The 21280-nt window shown below is 39.6% G+C and overlaps 2 long non-coding RNA genes across 3 annotated transcripts; one reads left to right on the top strand and one right to left on the bottom strand.

Annotated features, from left to right (window-relative positions):
- Positions 1 to 4751: 4751 nt before the first annotated feature.
- Positions 4752 to 11721, bottom strand: LOC128813080 (uncharacterized). The gene is made up of 3 exons (XR_008438904.1): positions 11635 to 11721; positions 10466 to 10586; positions 4752 to 5070 (listed from the first exon to the last, which is right to left on the bottom strand). It is a non-coding gene; the product is annotated as an uncharacterized LOC128813080 (long non-coding RNA).
- On the top strand, positions 11663 to 21129 carry LOC128812790 (uncharacterized). 2 transcript variants are annotated; one of them, XR_008438836.1, is made up of 6 exons: positions 11663 to 12462; positions 13811 to 13851; positions 14466 to 14657; positions 15196 to 15263; positions 16161 to 16329; positions 20188 to 21129. It is a non-coding gene; the product is annotated as an uncharacterized LOC128812790 (long non-coding RNA). The 2 variants fall into 2 exon arrangements; XR_008438837.1 differs by lacking the exon at positions 20188 to 21129 and adding an exon at positions 16762 to 16849.
- The last annotated feature ends 151 nt before the right edge of the window (positions 21130 to 21280 follow it).

Here is a 21280-nt window from a genome sequence, read left to right as displayed (position 1 = left end):
TGGGGGATTTTTGCAGTTGTTTGTCATTATTACTGTCCTAAAACGCATATGGTGCTGCCAGGCTGCACAAAAAGAAACATTTGGGGAACGTTTTAGTTGCAAATGGAACAGAGAGCGATGTGCACATGGAGCAGGTCTGGCTGTGCTGCCTGGTTTGGCCACAGTCCCCTGCCTGCCTGGGCCAAGGCTGGGCTCAGCTCTGAGAGCTGAAAGCTTTTGATGCAAGAAGAAGGAATAATCCAACAATTAAAATGGGAAAAACTGGCATCAGCAACAATCAGCACAGAGTAAGCAACTTTTTTCCTGATCCTACAGCAAAACCGACTGGGTCAGGACCAGAATAACCACAAAAGGATGTGTATTATTAATTGTTCTCCTCGCTAAACTGTCATTTATAGATTTAATTGCTGGTGATTAATTTCCCACCTGTCTTTGGGACAAGTGAATGGGATTAGTTCCTGCATGCTTTTAAACTTGTATTCACTGGATGTCAAAATCTATGCCCAAAACTGCTGTTCTATGCTCAGAGCCATTTATATATACCTGGGTGTGACTTTTAAAAGTACAGATAAAAGGGCTTTTGTGCATTTTTTAAAATGTTTTGCATTGAGAAAATATTGTATATATGGTATCTACAGCTAAAGAAGGAGCGTATAAGAAAGCCAGTAAATAAAATTTATTTTATTTCGAAGGCCAGAAATGTTCCAAATGAATATTATAATTGTTTTGAGGATAGATCAGATATCAAGGATAAGAAGATATTTTATTTAAAGTAATTGTATTTGTGATGGTAAGAATAGGAAAAGTAGAATCTGTAATTTTTGTTCAGAAGAGAAATGCGATATGATATACTCAGAAAAAGTAGCCTTGAGGGTAGAAGGGAAGTTGAAAGAAAAGTTTTAAATTTTTTTTTTTTAAATCTGGTGACATATTAAACTAAAATAAATAAAAGTTTCCCTGCATATTTTTCTGGTTAAAAAGAATTAGAATAAATACCTAAATATCCAAGTCTTATCTGAAATATTTAATAATGAAAATGTTTGTGCTAAGGACCAGCACATACAAACTAACATTGCACATTTAATGTCATTGGAGAGAGTCTCAGAGGCTGATGTGTGCCAACAAAATACCAACAGACCTGCATCAAAAGGTGTCCAAGGCACTTGTTTGGCTTTTGAAGGCCAGTCTGATGCTGAGTTCCAGTAAAATGCAGGTCTAAAGCCCTGTGAGGCACACAGTTGTCCTCCTGAACTCAGTGACAGCCTGGAGTCTCTGCCCAGTGTAAGAAAGCCCCTCCTACAGAGCTGCCTTCGGACTGGGAGGGCAGCTGTAAATCATGGCTTCTGCATTGATTAAGAAGATATCATAAGAAAACTGAAGTTGTTGAAATGCAGAACAGCTAAATAATTTATAAATTGCCATCTCTGTAGCCTTTATTAGGCAATTACATTCATAACAATAATACTTTCATCTGAGATGGCACATTTGTCTTCAGACGGTCTGACACTGGCGTCACACGGTGGAATCCTTAACTGCATCTGTCTGTTCCCTTTACTATTTCAGGACTCTTAATTCCTTGTCTTACTCCCATGATCTGACAGGATAAGTTACATCTCTGTTGCTCAGCTGTTAAGTGTATTCCCCCTGCTAGAAATTATTTATTTTACTGGCACATGGTATATCATCTGTCATGTCCAAGTGGATGAAAAATCTTCCTGCAGTGTCTTTCCTGCTCTTTAATCTTTTCATGGAAAGCTCCAGCTTTCCCTTCAGACTGCTAAAGAGAATGCTTGAACTATTCTTTGAAGCTGGAGTTCTTCTTTCCCCCCCACCACCATGTTGGGTGCACAGGAGCACTTTATTGTGCTTTGGTTTTAGCACATATTTTATTCAAATATGAAACGTTTTTAGGTGTCTTGGGTTTAAATGTAGTAAATAAAACCTGAGCTGGGTGTGAAAAACAGATCGGTTCAAAATTTTCTAGAGTTCTACTGGAATTAAAAATCAAATTATTTTAGATGTATAACACATTAGAAGCAACCCAGACTTCTTACTGATACTATGATGCTAGTTCATTAACATTCCCGTTAATGAACGTTCCAATGGGTTTGAAGAGGTTTTCTTGCTTTTAACCACAAAATGAATGAAAGATTATTTTGTCTAAAGGCAAAAGATTTTCCAGAGATCTGCTTTTTTTTTTTTTTTTGGTGGAGGTTTTAATGATAATCTATTTTCAATACTGGAATTTTCTCCATCATACTGTTAAAATCCCTATAACTGCCAGTCTCTTTACTGCAGTAATACTCATTTTGGACATTGTGACATGCTAAAGACATAAATATATTCAGGATATTGTTGAGAGTACTATCATTCAAGTAGTACTAAATTTCTGGGCAAATTAAATTAAAGTTTGGTTGGATTTTCCTATCCCCTGATGTGTTTCTTTGTTCCCTGTGGTTCTGATTTTAAGTTGCTAGCACCATGGGAATTACTGCCTCTATTTAATTAAATACTAGCTTCAATAAACCATTAGTAGTATTTTATAATTTAAGAGTGCTATGTATAGGTCAGGGGCACTCTATGGCCTTTGTCCTGGCTGGTATTTTGGTTTTTAACTCTTATTCCCCTCTTATTCAACATTATCCTCTTATTCAACACACAACTTGATAGAATATATTATCTATTCTTTATATTTTCTTTTAGATTGGATAATTTTACATATAAACAAAATGCTCAAATTCCAGCTCAATATCACCACCAGCTAAAAGGTATCTTTCTTTCCCAAACTGATTGAAAGGTATTATCAACCTTCAACTCTTCAGGAGAAGTTGGAATTACTCTGACACTGTAATACAAATGTTTGAGCATTTAATTTAATTAAATATGACCAAGATATACTTTAAAAACCAGGATACTAAAAAAGGTACAAACCTTAGTTTATAGTTGCAGTTGCTCACAATGGATGAGATTTTTCCAAGCACTATTTATTTTTTTTTAATAAAATCACATATAAAATCACATGTCTAGAATCTCAAACAAATCAGCAAATGCTAAAACAACTGGAAAAAATAATTTCAATTCATTACTATTTCATAAAATACTATATTTGCCCAATTTTGCCACAAGTGAGTAATTGCTCTGTTTTATGTAATTTTCCCCTTTTACCTCTAATTTTGTGTGATTTCAGTTTGAAACTTAGTCAAGCACATTGTTACTCTCTTGACTGCAGGAATTGGTTGTGATGCAGTGATTTCACACAGTGTTTGGTCATTCCCCTGGCAGAAATCTGTGGCTGCAGACTTTGTGGCAAAGTCCCTGCATTATTTAAGCATATCATTTGCCTTCTGTTGACAACCCTGGGTAAAAAAAGTACCTTTTCCTTTAAAAAATTAAGATCATCAGTCCTTATCTAGATCAAAAGTGAACTTGATCAAGCATTATACTTGCTAATTTTGCACAAACAAAAAGAACTAAAACAGTCCAAGGATTTTATTTTTTTATTCCAGTCTTCCCTTCTCTTACATTTCTATAGGGTTTTTTAAACTAACACCAGAAGTTCTCCTGCTTCATGAAAATGTGAAATTTCATGAGCTGATGTCATCAGGTTGTCCACAGAAGTTTTGAATGTCCCATCCCTGGAAGTGTCCAAGGCCAGGTTGGAGCACCGTGGGACAGTGGAAGGTGTCCCTGCCCATGGAAGGGGGTGGGACTGGCTGAGCTTTAAGGTCCCTTCTAACCCAAACCATGCTGTGATTCTGTGATAAATGTTTTGCTGATTATGCAATGGCCACACAAGGCTAAATGTAGCTTATTCTGACATCTCATTCCAGGGGAAGGGACTACTGGAGTTTTAGGCATAGCTAGCTTCCAGGAAATGTGGGTGTCTTGAACAAGATCTTGCACACAGATATCAGTTTTTGATAGTTAATCCCTGTCTCCTGAGCTTCTGTGATCCCTCTTTGAAGCCGTACAGCCTTTTATCTTCACACCTTCATGCAGCAAACACGTTAGTAGCATGAGTTCTTCGGTTTAAACCTGCTGTTTGATGGTTGCCCTGAATAAACCCAGGCTCCTGTGTTTTGAGGAAGAATGAACACACATCCATTTGCTCTTTGCATCCCTAGCAACTTTCAGATCTGCTTTATATTCCTTTCCCTGTTTTTTCTTTAGGAAGGGAAAGTTGTGTAACCTATTTAATTTCCCATCATAGTGAACCTCTTGCGTGCTTCTGATCACACCAGTTGTATTTGCCTGGACTTGTTCTAGCTCTCCATTAAACCCATTGGCCAGGTGGTGAAAATAAAGAAAAAGTCACTCAGCAATTCCTTGGCAGAGCCAAGCAGAGTGTAGACTTCAGAATCATTCTTTCTAAATGTGTTATATATTTGGGAGAAATGCAAAGTAAGCACCAGTTAGGGCTTAGCCTGTAGTCTTCAATCTGTAATTATGCCCTGCTGGGGTAGATTAGATACCTAATTTGTATTCTGATCACTGGAATAGATATACATTTCATCAGGATTTGGGGTTTCTGTGGTCTGGCACCTGGTTACTCAGTGAGAAAATAAATCTATGAAAGTTCGAATACCCCTAGGAGTATCAGCAACATCTGCTGAAGTGAAATAGATGCGTAGCCCAGGTGAAAATTCGAAAATTCACAAGGTGCCCTATTATGCATAACAAGACACATTTCAAAGATTATATTTACACTGGCCTAATATTTTCTTGGTGATATTTAATGTTCTGTAAAATAATAGCGTAGCACACAACAAAACTAAACAAAGAAGTAGCAGTGCCCTCAAGGAGAAGCAGATTGCAGAGTAAATCACAGGTACCAAAGGAATGCATTTGGAGAAGACTCTACTGAGATTAACTTTTTTTAACTGTACTACTTATATATTTTTTCAGAAGACATAAACAGACTATAAAGCAGCGGCATTCTGGAAGCCATAAACTGAATTAATACCATTAACCCATGCAGTGGTTTTTCATCTGAGAGTGTAGAATGAGCCACACTGAGCAGCATCACACATCTCTGGGCTATCAAAGCTTCTGGTCTTTGAGATGATCATGCTGTAAAATGAAAAAAAACATAACTTTAAACAAACTTTACATTGTTGAGCTCGATATGAAGGGAGGTGAAAATAGTGGCTTTATTGTGTTCCTAGTACTGCAGCATTTGCAGCACTGTGCCAACAGTGTGCCACCTTCATGTGACACGGGGTCACTCAGGGCAAGACACTCCCATGTGAGCTGCTCAAGTGAGTTGTGAGTTCAAGGGACTGGTGAGTTCCCAGTGCCAGTCCTGAACTGTTCCCTACAACCCACTGCTCTGTTTGATGCCTTATGAAGGCTGCCCTAGAACAGAGACTGGACAGAGTTACAGAATAAAGTAGGGATTTGCTAAAAGGCCTCAATGGATCCACCTTGGGCAGCACAAGAGCCCAGCCAGGGCTACAGCCAACGTGAGCCAAAAGGGTCACAGAATGGACGACCGGTCACACGGTTTTATAAGTCATGACTTATAACTTTGGTAAGTTCTGCTCCATTTGCATATTGGAGTTAATTGTCCAATTCCAGCTTTAGCCCATGAAGTCCCACCCTTCTTGTTTTTCTCTCCTCAGTCCACGTTGTTTATGCTCTTGGCCTGAGAGCTGGATCAGCTGTCCTTGGTCCCCAGCTAGAGAAGGAATTGTTTTGTCTGCCTGCTCTGTGCAGAGAGCTCACCATCCCCTAATATGAAGCTCAGACCCACACACGAAAGCAGCACAGAATTTGAAAAATAGAAAAGCTAAAACCTGAGGCATCATGTTCATGTCCCTGTACCATCTTATGCCAACAGGGTCTTTCACAGTCCACATTTGTAACACCTACTGGGTCTCCAATGCTGAACATCATTTGGCAAGAAGAGCTGGATTTACATTCCCAAAAGTGTTCATGTACCTCCTGCACATCTGCAAGGCTGGGCTGACAGACTGGCAGTGTGCCCAGCACACTGGGTACACCCCCAGCCAGGCAGTACAGTCAGATATCACACAAATGTGCATCCTGGGTTTTGGGCATGTCTCAATTTAATGGTAGCTTTTCCCATGAAGAGCAGAGTGCTGAGTATTTGGTGTTCCAGGCTTTGTTATTTCCACTGTTTTTTTCACCTGCCAACCACCTCTGAGCAACAAAAGTCAAGTAAATCTTTATAGGACCATTAAATACCCCGTGGAGGAAAACTGGTCAAATATGAGAATGATTCACATTTATAGCAAGTGTAAATTTACTTTCTGAAGAGAATTAAAAGAAAAGTTGTCTCCATAATTTGCTATCAAACCACTTTGGAAAGGTTTAATCTTGCAAAGATGAGATTTTGAGAATATCATTCTTTCTACTTTTAAATGAGTGAGATGATTAACAACAGAACACTGCAGACCATTTCTGTTATCAGACAAGCAGACCTGTGTGTTACAGGTGTCCAGAAGTAACTTGCTCAGCATCAGAAGACATCATTAGTTACTGCAAGTTTGTAATAATCACAGCTCTGCTGTCAGAGAACTTTTAAAAAACCAAAGCTCCAAATACTTGAAATGAAAGACAAAAAACAGTAGAAATTATATCTGCCTCTCACTCTGCTGTGGCCTCAATTATATAAACTTCTCTTGTTTTCCTATAATCATCAATCATATTTGCTAAATTTGCTAAAATTCCACCTTGAATTTATGTGTCCTGCCTTGAGTGATTCAAATACACATCAGTGGACTCTGGGTATGTGGCAGGAATTAAACAGAGCTGGAAACTCAGTGTATGGAAAACATTTGAAGAGAAAGGCCAAAGGTGAAGAGGATTCCATGTGAACTTTTCACAATTTACAATATGACAAATTCTTGAAAATTACATCACCTACTGCATTATTTTCTGCAACAGTCTGAGCACAAATTTACCTGCCCAACACCTTGGCTTGTGCTTGAGTTCATATTGCTACGAATACCTGAATTTTGGTGTTCTAATATTACAACTACAGTGCCCAAAATATTTGTCTCTGATGAGAAGACATTTGGAGGAGGATAGATTTTTGGGAAGGAGAACAAGTAACTACTCTATACCTGGTAAGTGTGTTGGAAACTTAATTCTGATTTCACTAAAGCTTATGAATGGTTTATCATTGAATTCTTGAAGAGTAAGAAAGAGCTAGACCAAGACTGAATGTTTTTAGAAATCTCACACTCTAATTTTTTTTGTATGACATCTACAGCAAAATTCTTCCATTTGGGTTATTTCTATGTTATCTCAGTAGTGTCCCTGAAATACTATATAATTTGGGTCCAGTTAATATTGCAACTAAAGTTCTTTTTTTTTTTTTTTTTTTTTTTTGGTGAGACTAGTTTTTATTTCTACTTTTATTTTTTTTTTATTTATGTTCTCATTTTATTTTAGTTCTAACATGCATTCCATTCAAAGAAGCCCATAATTTTTAATTAAATATTAAAATCACATTAAGGAAAACAAGTATTTTCAAAGCAAAATATTTTTGCTGCAGGGAAAATAGATTATTTATCCTTTAAAGGAGGGGGGAAGATAAATATTTCATAGTGAGATAAATATGTTGCTCAGTACTTAATCTTTAACATGTGCTGAAACCTGTGGGATTACAAGGGGTTGTATCAGTATTCAGTTTGTTACTGTAAATATTCTGCACCATGGAAGTACAGTTTGTGTTTATTGTTTAACTCAATTCTATTATACTGACTTATGTATAGTGCAAATTAAATGTGGATTTTAACTGGACTGTGGTGGCAGTTGGACAGAATCCCAAGCACAGGAGGCTCAGCTCTGTTCCATACTGCTCAGCCTGGTATGGGCATTAGAAAGGCTTTTTCCTGCTTTTTGCCCTCCATCCAAATGTATTGACAAGTAAAGCAATATCAAACAACACACCAAAAGGAGAAAATACCTTCAGTTGTTGGAAGGTCTTTCATTTAAAGTAAGCTCCTGCTTTTAGATGCATGTCATCCTGACAGGCCTCTTCTTTTCTGTCCTGCAGTGAGACAGATAATATCACAGCCTGCCTTAGATAAGGGATTCTGGGGTAACAAAGGACCAAAATATGGGACTTAGATTATTGATGCATTTAGAAATCACTTTTTTTTTCCTGTAATAGTGAAGGTAAAATGGATAGGTTTCATCGGGAGGGGCCATCTTGAACTTAAAAGCTTCCTTCTCCCCATACCTCTGTGCCTGACTGCTGTAGACAGTGTTTTGATTGTTATTACTGCAAAAAAAAAGTAGAAATAAAAATATGAAATGGCTTATTAAATCAATGTTTACATATATTCTTTCAAGGAAACAATGTTGCATTATTTTTCCTTGCTTTTTTTTATTATGCCGTGTTTTAGGTATTAACAAGTTCCTATTCACGACTGCAAGTCCATAATTAATCACAATGACAAAAACAATGTTTCTGTGCGAGCAGGGTTTACCAAGTGGGACTGCTCAAGTCTTTTTCATTACATCCAGCAGCTTGCAGACCCAAGCTAAGCTGAACTTTCACTGCTGTTCCCAAATGCTTCGGGTTTTTGCATTATTTCAAATTCCTTGGCACTTTGGGAAGCAAGGATTCTGTCTGGGAAGATGAGCCCTGAGATTGTAACTTCAGACTAAAATGTGGGATTTTGGTTCAGTACATCTGAGTCAAACTGGGCAGCAGAATATCAGTGTAAATGAACTCACTGCTGTTTAATTAAGTGAAGTGTAGATTTAGGGCTGAGAGGGATTAGATCTTTACATATCACTGCAATTTGCATTGCCAATGGTCCTTCATTTAAAATAAAATAAAAGGCTACTTTTTCTCTTTTTCTTGTCCAGACCCAGAATATAAATTTTGCAGGTTTCAAGTGGTTGTAGAATTAATTTTGTTCCCCGTGGCTTTTCCAGTCTGTCAGTTCCCCTCAGATAGAAATCCAAGGGGAAAAGGGGGATTTGACAACCTTGATAGAGATGTTCACCTTCTGCCATGATATGTTGTCCACATTCAATCCCAGAGAAGGTCACCAAGCACATGGAAAAATGAAACCAGGACATAGGTAACTTTAATTCCAAGCTTCTTCATAGAAAATATTCAATTACAAAGAGGTGTTTCTAATGCAAATTGATTTTACCCTCAATTAATCACTAAGAACACAATTCTAGATTGCCATAAACCCAAGAAACTATATTTTAATATCATTATACTCTGAACTCTGTAGTCTAGCATTATTTATAAGTTCTGCATAACTATTTTTGCAGTTCAGCTCTCACATACCTGTTGTATTTAGAAGACTAATAGATCATTTACTCTGAAATTTCAGTTTTCTGGCATCTAAGAGATCAAAAATAAAGAAAACACAAAGATGCAAAGGGCTTGAATTGAAAAATACTCATGAAGTTAAATCCAAACATTTGAAATCAGAAGTCTGCAGATATCATGCAAGCTTAGTTTCTCATTGTCCTTGTATAAAACAATTAAATTTTAAAAATCTGTGTGTGTATTTCCAAGGACAGGCTAAGAGAGACCTTCTCCTTCTTTGCAGCTGGATGTGTGTGTCACTCTTTGTTCTAAGTCAAATTCTGTGATTGGTTCTAGGTTTTGACACAGATTTAAGAGAAGATAAATTTCATGTTTGAATCAATAAATACATTTCCTGGAAAGCATTGCCTTATTTTAGTATATTCCTGTCTTTTAGGTCTTCACAAAAGAATTATTCTTGATATTTGTGTCATGAAAGAGAAATAGCTCATCTGAGCACAGACATGATAGTCTCATGAAAACAGAGCTGTGACTAAACCAGCAAGTCTGACTGATTTCATGTGTAAATAAATGGAAAATGACCTGTTTCCCTACTGACTGTGTGGTTACTGGGTGGAGCCAATTTGCAGTTGACTGTATAAGACCTTCAAGATGTATTAATGAGCTGCCTTGTCCTCTCATTTGTGCTGGTGGAAAGTTGGGATGGCTCTGTCAGAGGCAGTGGAACTCTGCAGATACATTTATTAAGAACAAATGAAGTTTTACTATCTTTAAAAGACAGTAAAATGATAAGAACAAGGATTTGTATTTGTCTGGAAATCAAGGTGGGTTCCAGTTCGTGACACATATTTCAACTGAATGACAATCTTCCATTTGGACACCTCTTACAAAATGAAATTAATTTGAAACTTCTTGCCTGAAAATTGGAAAACCCAAAAACCTTGTTTATCTGTCATATTTATGGACAATTTACATATGTATTACAAACATGGTTTGTATATAATCTCATAAATTTCACTCCACCAAAGAATAGGGGATCACAGTTTTTTCAACCCTTTTGGTGACCTCATTGCTTCTACAAAATCATTTCTCCTTTATTTATTCCATAAAGGGGTATTTAAAGCAATTGGCATGATTGAAAACATGAAAGAAAAGAAGCTGGCATTGCAATATTCAAAAGTCATATTTCACATTTACCTCTTGAGTGGCTCCCTGTGTTTTGTCACTGAGCACAACTTGGGAAGTGAAGCAAATCCTTGCCCAACAAAACTGAAGAGGGATAACCAGCTGCCTTATTTCACTGGGAGAAATCTGGAATCTGGTGCAAAATGTGATGATGTGAAGAAAAAAAAATTACCATGGCAACCTAGAGTAATTTAGAGATATGGAAGAGGCATATGGAGGGTGCCAATTCCATGCACTAAAGCTCATAAATCCCAAATTACCCATAAATACCTAATTGTGTGTAATAGCAAACAAGGGGGCTCTTCTTAGGGGCTACAGAAAACTAAGTAATTATATTTTGGTTGCTAGTAGCTTAAAACAATTTGTTGTGTTCACCAACATTTATTTTAGAGAGGTATGTGCTATGTTATTTATCACATTTCCCTGGAGGACCCACTAATGCTGTTCACAGTAACAAAGTGCAAATAATGAACGTGGAAGTCACACAAGTAATTGCAAAGACAAATAGAATGCAGCCAGGGAAAGGGAGAGGATTTCCTGAATTTTGCTTGATAATCATAAGTTGAATGATCATAGCTACTTTTCTCAGAGATAAACTTTCATTTATGCAATATATTTATGGCCTCCTTCTTATTGTCTTTTGACACAGAAGGTGCTGAAAAATTTAAGGGCTAGGAAGGCAGTTTAGTCCTCAGAACACTGAGCTAATGAGCTGTTAAAGCATTTTCTGCCAGCTTTGGAGAGAGGATTAAAAAGCAATTCAAGATGCAAGAAGTGATATAACAACTTGTTAGTTTACCTAGAGGACTTGTTTCCTTTTCTCCACCAAATGTCAATTTTTATGAAAATAATTTCAAAAAGGAAATCTTAAAATCATAAAGTGGCTTGTGCTGGAAGAGACCTTGAAGCTCATCCAGTGCCACCCCAGCCATGGCAGGGACACCTCCCCCTGTCCCAGGCTGCTCCCAGCCCTGCCCAGCCTGGCCTTGGGCACTGCCAGGGATCCAGGGGCAGCCCCAGCTGCTCTGGGCACCCTGTGCCAGGGCTGTGGAGAGCTCCCATTCCAAAGAGGTAGAAATTTGATTTTACCCTCCTTATGTTGCTAATAACTCCTCCCTTGACCCAAACCCTAAACTCCACCCCTGTGATACCCTATAAAACCCCCACGACCCTGCCTTTACCCAGTCTTTTGTCTTCATCTCCCTCCTCGTCCCCAGAGGAAATAAATGGATTGTTGATCTTTATAAAATGAAGACTTTTTTTTGTTCCCATGCCCAGCACCAGCAGCTGCTCTCTCTCTGGACATGATGAACTCTGTTGCAACGTGACACAACACAGGGCCTGCCCACCTTGCCAGGGAACAATTCCTAATTCCCAAGATCCCATCCAGCCCTGCCCTCTGGCACTGGGAGCCATTCCCTGGGTCCTGTCCCTCCAGCCCTTGGCAATTGTCTCTCTCCATCTTTCCTGCAGCTCCTTCAGGCCCTGCAAGGCCACCCTGAGCTCAGCCCAAAGCTTCTCCTGTGCAGGTGAGCAATGCCAGCTGTGCCAGCCTTTCCTGCCAGCAGAGCTGCTCCAGCCCTCTGCTCCTCCTGGAGCCTCCTCTGGGCTCTGTGCAGCAGCCCCAGGTCCCTCCTGTGCTGGCCAGGCTGGGGCAGCTCTGCAGGTGGCTCTCAGCTGAGGGCAGAGGGGCACAATCCCCTCCCCTGCTGCCCGGGCCGGGCCCAGCCCAGGGCAGGGTTGGGCTGGCGGCTCTCGGGGCCGGGCAGGGCCGGCTCTGCCCCGCGGCTCCCCCAGGGCTCTCCCGGGGCTGCTCCGGCTGCTCAGCCCCAGCCTGGATGGATCCCGGGGGCTGCCCTGGCCCAGGGGCAGCCCCAGCGCTCGGCCTTGGCAAAGCTCAGCAGATTCCCAGGGAATTCCCGCTTCTGGAGCTTATCCAGGTCCCACTGCCCCCTCAGCTCCTTGTCATCTGCAAATAAATTCAGACCAGTGAAGAAGTGGATATTAAGGTTCATTTGCATCTTTTAAATCCTTTATTACACAGATTTCACAGCTTTAGTTAATAATAACAGACAAATGAATGGACCTCAGTGTCCAGTATCAACTAAGGCCCGATGCTTTTGTGCTATTCATGAATCAGCTGACTCGAGATGGAAAGGTGAAGTAATGGCACTTTTAATTCAGTAAATGGAATTCTTAACACCCCAGTGCCCAGCCTGCTGTTGAACACAGAGATCAGATGAAGGGGTGAAAGGCGATGTGGACTGTGAGAAGTTGAAAAGATTCCTGCAGCAGGATATTTTGAAACTGAACTTCATTCTCTGCTGCACCTCAGTTTTTGAGAAATGATCCATTCTTCCTATTCCTCTGTGGGCTTTTAGGAATGCTGCTCCTATTTGTGATGTCTTCAGCTCTGGCTCCATTGTCTGTGAAATCTCTGTGTTCATACACTGCAAGCAAAGTGCAAAATGCTGAAACTTTTTTGAAGAATACTTTAGTACTTTTAAATCTAGTCATGTCCTTGTCTAATACATCTTAAAGCTTTAATTAAGAACATATAGCTAATGCCAGCTTTATTATAAACACAGGAAATCAAATTCTCATCATTAGTGTTAGGCTCTAAAAAAAGATCAAAAGGAAGCAGATGTAATGAAAGTCTTTCTCAACATCAGAAAACATTGTATTAATCTGTTTTACTGGGTAAGACACAGGTTCTCACCACAGAAGATTAGAAAAAAATGTGTATGAAACTACTCAGCTGGACTTTAGGAGGGTTGTTTTCAGATGTAGGGTTTGCAGGTCACTCTTATTTGCAAGCTGAGTGCATTGTTATTAGCATTATTAATTGGCATTATTATATGAAATACTGAAGTAAGTTGTGTCCAGAAGTGTCAATTGTGAGTTTCCCCAGTCTGTTGTTACCATGATCCATGCTGCGAATCCTCACCCTGTGTTTCTGTCTCCTTCAGTCTGATGCTTAATAACTTCTAGCATTTGTTTGTGAATGATTACTTCTTGTCTCTCTGTGGAGATGCTACACCAACTTTTTATGTGCTGAAGTATTCCTCACTTCCAATCTGTGCTATACCTATGGTAAAAGAATATTACAGTAATTGTTTTGAGTATTATGAGTTTCTCATTATTGTTCTATTACTCTTCCCATTGCTATTTTAGTCTTCCCATTATATTTTCAGGATTAATTAAACTGAGCTTAGAGACTTTCTCAGTGATCTTCTTTTCAGGTTTAAGTCCATTCTCACCTCATCAGAAAATGTATATACATGTATGTGTGCTGTACCTAAGATTGAAAGGATAATTGCTTCCACTTGCCTGACCATTGGATAAAATTATTTGCAGAGTTGCAGGCAGTTCCTGTGAATGCTGAGAAGAGATTAGAGGTATGACTTTCATTTGAAAGGTATTCAGGTTGTTTATGGGGAGGCTTGTTCCAATCTATTTTGCAGAGGTTTTATCTTTTCAAAATGTTAGGTTCAAGAACTTCCTCGGCCTTTGGGCAGACTGCAAACACTTTGTGGAGTCTCTAAAACTCACAGAACAGATGAAGATGCACATAACAGCTTTAAATTCAGTTTCCACACCTTGCTTTATTTTAAAGACATTTTGACTTTTGTTGAAACACGCTTTGTTTCAATTACTGTATAACCATAATGAACAGCTCCTGTCTGCTCACATCTCTGTTCACTTTGTTGTTCTTTTTTCTTCTTATGCCCTTGGGTGGCTTTCCCCACATGGCCAGATTCATATCAACACTTGTGATTGAAGCGTGTTCGTTGCTTTGCAGTCCAATGCTCTTTTTGGCTTGGAGTTAAATGACTGGGATTTGAAATCAATCAGGCTCCTGCTCAGAAGCTGTTCAGCACTGGTTTGGTCATGTTCCTTGGGCATAATGAGGCACTGAACAAGTTAAGGTTAAATGGATTTTTAAATCAATAAATACAAACCAACAGCCAACACGATGTCACAATTTTTCCTTCTACCCCTTTCTTTTTAGAACAAATACTGATGAGAAGCATTTCAATAACAACCTTTCCCATGGAGAAATTCTTTGTGATGTCCAGCCTGAACTTCCCCTGGCATAACCTGGGCCTGTTTCCTTTTGTCCTGCCTCTTGTTCCCTGGGAAGAGCCCAGATTCCACCTGGCTGTATCCTCTATGACTTTTTTAAAAATTTTTTAAGCTTCAGGTTTGTTTGGAAACAATCCTTGGCTGAAGCACAACATCAGTACAAAGTGAATTTGGTGACGATGAAATAATTAAAAGTAAAATAATGTAGGCTAGGGCATTTTATTTAGAGAAGTAAAATAATTCCGAAGATTACTGCACTTAACTTTAATTTCTTATACTCAGTGTGGACAGTTCCAACTGCGTTGATTTGCTAACAACAGTGTTTTTGCCATTTCAGCATCTGGAAGCCTTGCTGTTAAATAATCAATATTTATTATTAAAAATGGAGAAATATTTACTAAACTTTCATTGGAGATTTTCCTGACATGCTTTTGGCATCCCTTTGTTAATGAAAACTCTCGGGACTGTTTTCAAAATTTTTCAATGGATTTGCAGAAGAAAGAGGGGAGGAGAAGAGGCATTTCTAGTTCCAAACTTCTCAAAATTAACCATATAGAATAAATAGTGCTTAGCAAGTAAAAATGATGAATTTAGCATAAGATTCTGTGATTTTACTCCTTTTAATGGACTTCATCTTTTTTTTTTTGTGATCAAAGGAACTGCAGACTGCTCCAACGCCAATGGAAGTTCATGAGAAAAAACCAATTTCCTGTTTTGAACAACTGTAAGTTGCATAAGTAATGATATTTTTTGTTCCAAAATATACTGAGTGAATCTAAGTTTTTCCTCTGTCTTTGTTTTAGATTTATAAACTCTTTAAACCTTTCTAGATGCAATCTGATATTTCAGAGGCTGGTGTTAAGAGACTTGTCATTCCTTCAAATTTCAAAATCCAAGCAAACATTCAGTCTTTTCATCTTTTTCCATGAATAAAAATATTTTGTTTATTAAAAAGAAGAAGTATCATATTCTAGACATCTCTTATCCAGGGCAGATTGGTGACTTCTTAGTGTCACACGAATACTAATGTTAGCTTTTGTAAACCCTCATTCTAGAACATGTTAACAGTATGAGCAATGTCCATTTCTTTTATAAAACTGGAAAAATACGGATTTTCTGCATAGTCATCCCAATGGCGTGTGCTTCTAGTCAGACTGTTTTGTCTATACAATTAAATATGTTGTGTTTGGGCAAATTTTGGCCTTGATTTTATTTATAGGGGAAAAAAAGTATAATGCTTTATAATGTGAAAAACTCCTTTTTATTTCAATCCAGTTTCTGTCCCTGTGTGTTGCTTATAATTATGTAAATAAAAATAGTTTCCTCTATACAGATACAGATTTAAGGAGCTGAATTTATAATGTATGTGAATCAACACTTAGACTTGTTCTGTCATTAATGTCTTGTAGTGTTGAGGATCCGTAGGAATCCCATTCTTACCCTAAATAAAGCTAATTTATATAATTAAAGTATACCTAGACATGGACTAGATTGCATATGTGGAGTTCCTGAATAAGTTCCTTATTAAACCAACCCCTTTCTGATCATGATTTTGAAGTTAGTTTTCCCTTTATTTTTCCCACCTTGCTCAGATAAAGTTGTTTTGTGCTGGTCTCTGCAGGAAGTGAGCAAAGGTGGGATTAAGGAATGTGGAATTCTAAGGAGCCAGATGAAGATGGAAGTGATTGAAGTATGAGGGATGTCTTTGTGTTCCTGCTGAAGGTGGAGGGAACCCACCAACTCACACTTTATGTGCTTTGCCTTCTTTTTGCAGCATGGGAGTTTTTAGGGTAAGCAATGTGCCCTTTGCTATAAATCTCAGACAAAAAAAGGTCAAAATGTGGGATTGTGTATTTACTAGAAATCCAAAGGGTTTAGTAACTTTACCAAGATATAAAACCTAAAGAATTTTACTGACTCTCCAGTGATCAAGATAACCTGTAAGCCAGTCTTGCAGAACTGTAATGAAATGTTCCAGCTGAGGCATGAATTTTGCCCATCTATACTGTCCTGTAGCAGCTGATGGATTTCAAAGAAGAAAATCTATTACAATATTTTAGTTTGTTCTTGAAAGGAAATCAATTACGCAGCTCAGTTGTGGGGCAGAGTATTGTCTTAGGTTGCAAATTAAGATGTAACCAAAAGTTTGTATTCTATCACCAACTATTAAAACCAGGTGGGACAGTGTTCTTTGTCTCCTCCATGATCCATCCTCCCTCCAGGAGATCTCTTCTCTTCGTGGCCAGTGAGTGTCCCTGGATGGCTGAGAAAATTCCATCATCCCACGGGGAGATGCTCCACCCAGGGGAGGAGCCAAGCATTCCTACCTGGATATAATCTGACCTTGGGACACCACAGCAGCCTTTGCTCACTGCATTCCCAGAGGAGCAGCTTTCTGCCCCACTGCATTCCCAGAGGAGCAGCTTTCTGCCCCACTGCATTCCCAGAGGAGCAGCTTTCTGCCCCACTGCATTCCCAGAGGAGCAGCTTTCTGCCCCACTGCATTCCCAGAGGAAGCCCAGGCCCATCTCCAGCACCCCTGGAGCTTCAGAGGAAAACTCCAGCCTTGTCCAGGATCCTGCTGCAGCAGAAGCACAGCTGGCACTGCAGGAGGGCTGAGCCACCATGGAATGGGACTGCTGCCACCACCCTGACACACAGGGTGGCAGCTCCTCTTCTCACTCTGCAGTGGTTTTGTGCTATTGCATTTATTTTAATTTTCCTATTAAATTGTGGTTCTGACTCTCACTGGTTTGCTTTCAAACTAGTACAAGTATCTTCATAGGATTATTATAGAATCATGAAATGGTTTGGGTTGGAAGAGACCTTAAAACCCATCTAGTCCTACCCCCCTACCATGGGCAGGGACACCTTCCACTGTCCCAGGCTGCTCCAAGCCTCAATGTCCAACCTGGCCTTGGACACTGCCAGAGATCCAGGGGCAGCCCCAGCTGCTCTGGGCACCCTGTGCATTTTGCAGTGCCCTTGTATTCATCCGAGATACTTCTTTATTTTTGAAAGAGAAGAGGAAGAATTCAAATACCAACAGTTTTAGCTGGGTATTTGGTGGCCTTCACCTATGACCAGTGGAGGTGAGTTTTCTTCAGAATTAAGGTTCTGATTAGAGGGGTCTGGCTGGCAAAGCTGATCATTTAAGAGAGTGTAAAATCCCTTTTTGAATTGTAAAGCTTTAACAGATGCTCCTCATGGATGAGGAACACAATTACTCAATAAGCATTTTGCAGGTTTTTTTCAACACTTCAGTACAGGAACATTTGCTGCCTCCCTTCCTAGTCACAGGCATACAACACTGGGATTAATCATTCTCAGGCTAAATCCTGTACTCACAATCTCCTCTTTTAAACCTGTGCTTACAGAGCAATCCCAACTGAATTCGCCACGAGTAGGAAAATTTCCTTTGGGAGCTCCTGCTAATTCAAGTGACTCAAAATAGCTCATTCAAAACAATTGTATTGTTTATTCACCCAGAAGAACACAGGAAGGCCCATTCCTCTGAGAGCTATGGTAACTTTCCCAGTTTTCTGAAAGTTTAAGAAGCTCAAGCTTGACCCAAATACCTTGAGTTCAGAGCAAGGAGACAGAGCAGCTCTCTCTATCCATAAATTTTGCTGGAATATGGCCATGCATCCACTCATCCCTTCCCAGTTTGGGGTTGCTCTGCCCAAGAGACTGATATCCCTGAGAGATGAACTACAATCAATTTCTGCCAAACTGGCCAAAATTATCATAATTTAGTTTAAGAAAGTTAACAATGGTTGGAAAAAAAAAGTTGTCAGTTTTAGTTTCTTCTCAGGTTATTTGCTAGCAGCTTATACTTAAATTTAGGAGTGGAAAAAATATCTTAGACACAGGATTTAATCTACTATGATTACTGAAATTATGTTTATTTTAGTGAAACTAAGGCAGAGGCTTATGTCAGGATAGTTTTAAAATATTTTAATTAGAAACTGCTGAAACACTTCTAGGCATTTTTACTGCACTTTTGTGTAATAAAAGGGCTTAGATAAAATCAAATATTGTGGTTTGCTCTTGTCCCAGAGTTCACAGACTTTACGACACGTGGATATGTGTTCATTCAGGAGGCTGTGCTGCAGTTTGTGCTCCCTTAGGAAGTCAGGGCCCCTCCTCTCTGGCAATTCCAGTTTTTCCAGGGTTGGAGTCACCTTGACAGCTGTGTCACACCATCAGTCCATCTACTGCTGCCACGTGGGGGTTTTGTGTCATCCTTCATATACATCCTTTGGCTCCACTATTACACGTAATTGTTTTAATTTATTTGATTTTGCAACCCTAAAGTATTAAAGGTGCCAAATTTCAAAGCATGACCAACAGTATCAAGTTTAACCTCTTTAAAAATGTTGTTTCTTGTAGAGAGCTTCCTTTTGATGTTAAATCTTGTATCACCCACCAGCTTTTCTTTCTCATTTTGGGTAAGATCAACATTATTTAAAAGGCAGTGCTTTTAAAGTTTGGAAGTGAAAAATTATTTCATTTTTCCATTTTATACTTTTTTAAAATTTAAAGAAAAAAAGTGCTTATCTTTTCTTCTGTCTTCCACACACAAGTCTGGTGCTATACATAGACAGGAAAATGAGATTTCAAAGATGTTGTATCTGGGCTTACTCTATGGAAAAAAATATACTTTCTATTTTAAGTGATGGATTTGTTTAAGTTAACTTGATAAAAGCTGGAATTGATGACAAGATGATTTCATACAACCCTTGCTAACAAGCTGCAGACATTACCAGTGTGTCAAAACAGCACTGCCAGAGGCATTCTGGCATCAGGCTGGACTGGTAACTCCAGAGCACAGAAACAGCTTCTGGCAGCTCTTTTATTCCTGAGTACTGCTGATTAAAGGCAGCTTCAGTTACTGTTTTCTTTCCTTCCAGACATTTTCATTCACATACACTGTTATTTTTGCTCACAAATAGAAAGGTAAAGATTTTAAAATTAATAAAAATGAAAATGTAGATGTATGTCTTGACTGGATGTGAACTGGAATTTTAGAATTCTTTTTTCTTCTACAGCTAGGCCGCTGTGTCTCCGTTGTGATGCACAGCTCAGGTGCACTTGGCACCTCAGGAATTTTTGGATGTTTGCCCTTTGTCTTTGTCCACCTCCTTCAGGAGATGTGTCTATGAAAGAGTTTAGGACTGCTATGGGAATGAATATTCTTGTCATTTCAATAGATATAAAGTGACATTTGCTGAGAGATATTTATGTAAATAATTTTTTTTACGAATAATGTTGGACTTGAAATTTATTGCTTTGATTTTAGAAACCTGTGGGACTAAACCACAAATGCTATGCAAAATCTTCGATTTTGATGTGAAATGAAAGTGCCATTAAATTTTAAACTGTAGTTTATCCTTCCCTTTTCTGTTCAGGGTGCTGATAATGTCTAAAGATTTCTCCTGTAAGCAAAGAATTTGCAATTAAAACTTTTACCTATCCAATACTCATGAAGAATGCTTTCTGAAACCGTTACAAGCTTTAGATTAGGTTTTCAAATTATAATAGATTTCACATCAAAAGTGTGATGCTGTATTTTACTCACAAAATGTGCTATTTTGATTACTTATTTTTAATTGAGATTTTTATCGTTTTACATATCTTTTGTATAGGCAAATGTGGGGAAAACAGCTGTGTAAAATGAGATGGGAATTTGTATCTGCTGGAGCTGGAAGCTCAAAACCTGAAGCCCTGAAGTTCCCAACAGAAAGATTTGTTCACGCTGTTCACATCCCTGGAAGGCCATGGCATAGTCCTGGAACAGCAGTGGATTTTGGGAGTGTGTCTGTGTGCTTGTGTAGACAGCTGCTGCTCATGATGCTTCAGCCCGTGCTCCTGCTGAGCTGGAGCAGTGGAAATATATATATTGGGTTGTTTGAAGTGTTTAACTCACCAGAGCTGCTTCCCAAAACTGAGCACAGCTGCTGTTGAGCTCTTTGTGCACGGTGTGGTGCAGCTCCCTGAGCACAGGCACCTGGTGCTGTTTTGGAAGCACCAGTGAAACCAGGACGTCCAGAGTAGCCACAGCAGATGCAGGGTGGGTGAATCATCAGCTTGATATTTATGCACCAAAGTGTCTCTGCTTTAGTAATCTGAATTGTTTCTCAAAACTCATTCAGAACTAACTTGGGAATGTGCATTAGACAGGTCTGTAAAATATAACTCTTTATCAGTCACCAGGTCCTGTGGCCAGTTCTGGGCCCTTGTGGAAAGAGAGCCCTGGAGGGGCCGGAGCGTGGCCAGGGAAGGGAATGAGCTGGGGAAGGGGCTGGAGCCCCAGGAGGGGCTGAGGGAGCTGGGAAGGGGCTCAGCCTGGAGAAAAGGAGGCTCAGGGGGGCCCTTCTGGCTCTGCACAACTCCTGCCAGGAGGGGACAGCCGGGGGGGTCGGGCTGTGCTCCCAGGGAACAGGGACAGGAGGAGAGGGAACGGCCTCAGGCTGGGCCAGGGCAGGCTCAGGGTGGACAGCAGCAGGAATTTCTGCATGGAAAGGGTGCTCAGGCCTTGGCAGGGGCTGCCCAGGGAGGTTTGGAGTGCCCATCCCTGGAGGTGTCCCAGGAAGGGCTGGAGGTGGCACTCAGTGCTCTGGGCTGGGGACAAGGTGGGCATCGGGCACAGCTGGGACTCCGTGGGCTGGGAGGGCTTTTCCAACCCCAGTGGTCCTGGGATTCTGTTACCTCGTTGAAGTGAATGCAAAAAGTAAAAGC

The sequence above is a fragment of the Vidua macroura genome, chromosome 11 (assembly GCF_024509145.1).
Source record: "Vidua macroura isolate BioBank_ID:100142 chromosome 11, ASM2450914v1, whole genome shotgun sequence".
NCBI lineage: Eukaryota > Metazoa > Chordata > Aves > Passeriformes > Viduidae > Vidua > Vidua macroura.
Note: the sequence above shows the minus strand (reverse complement) of the source record. Positions and strands in the feature narration are given on the sequence as shown.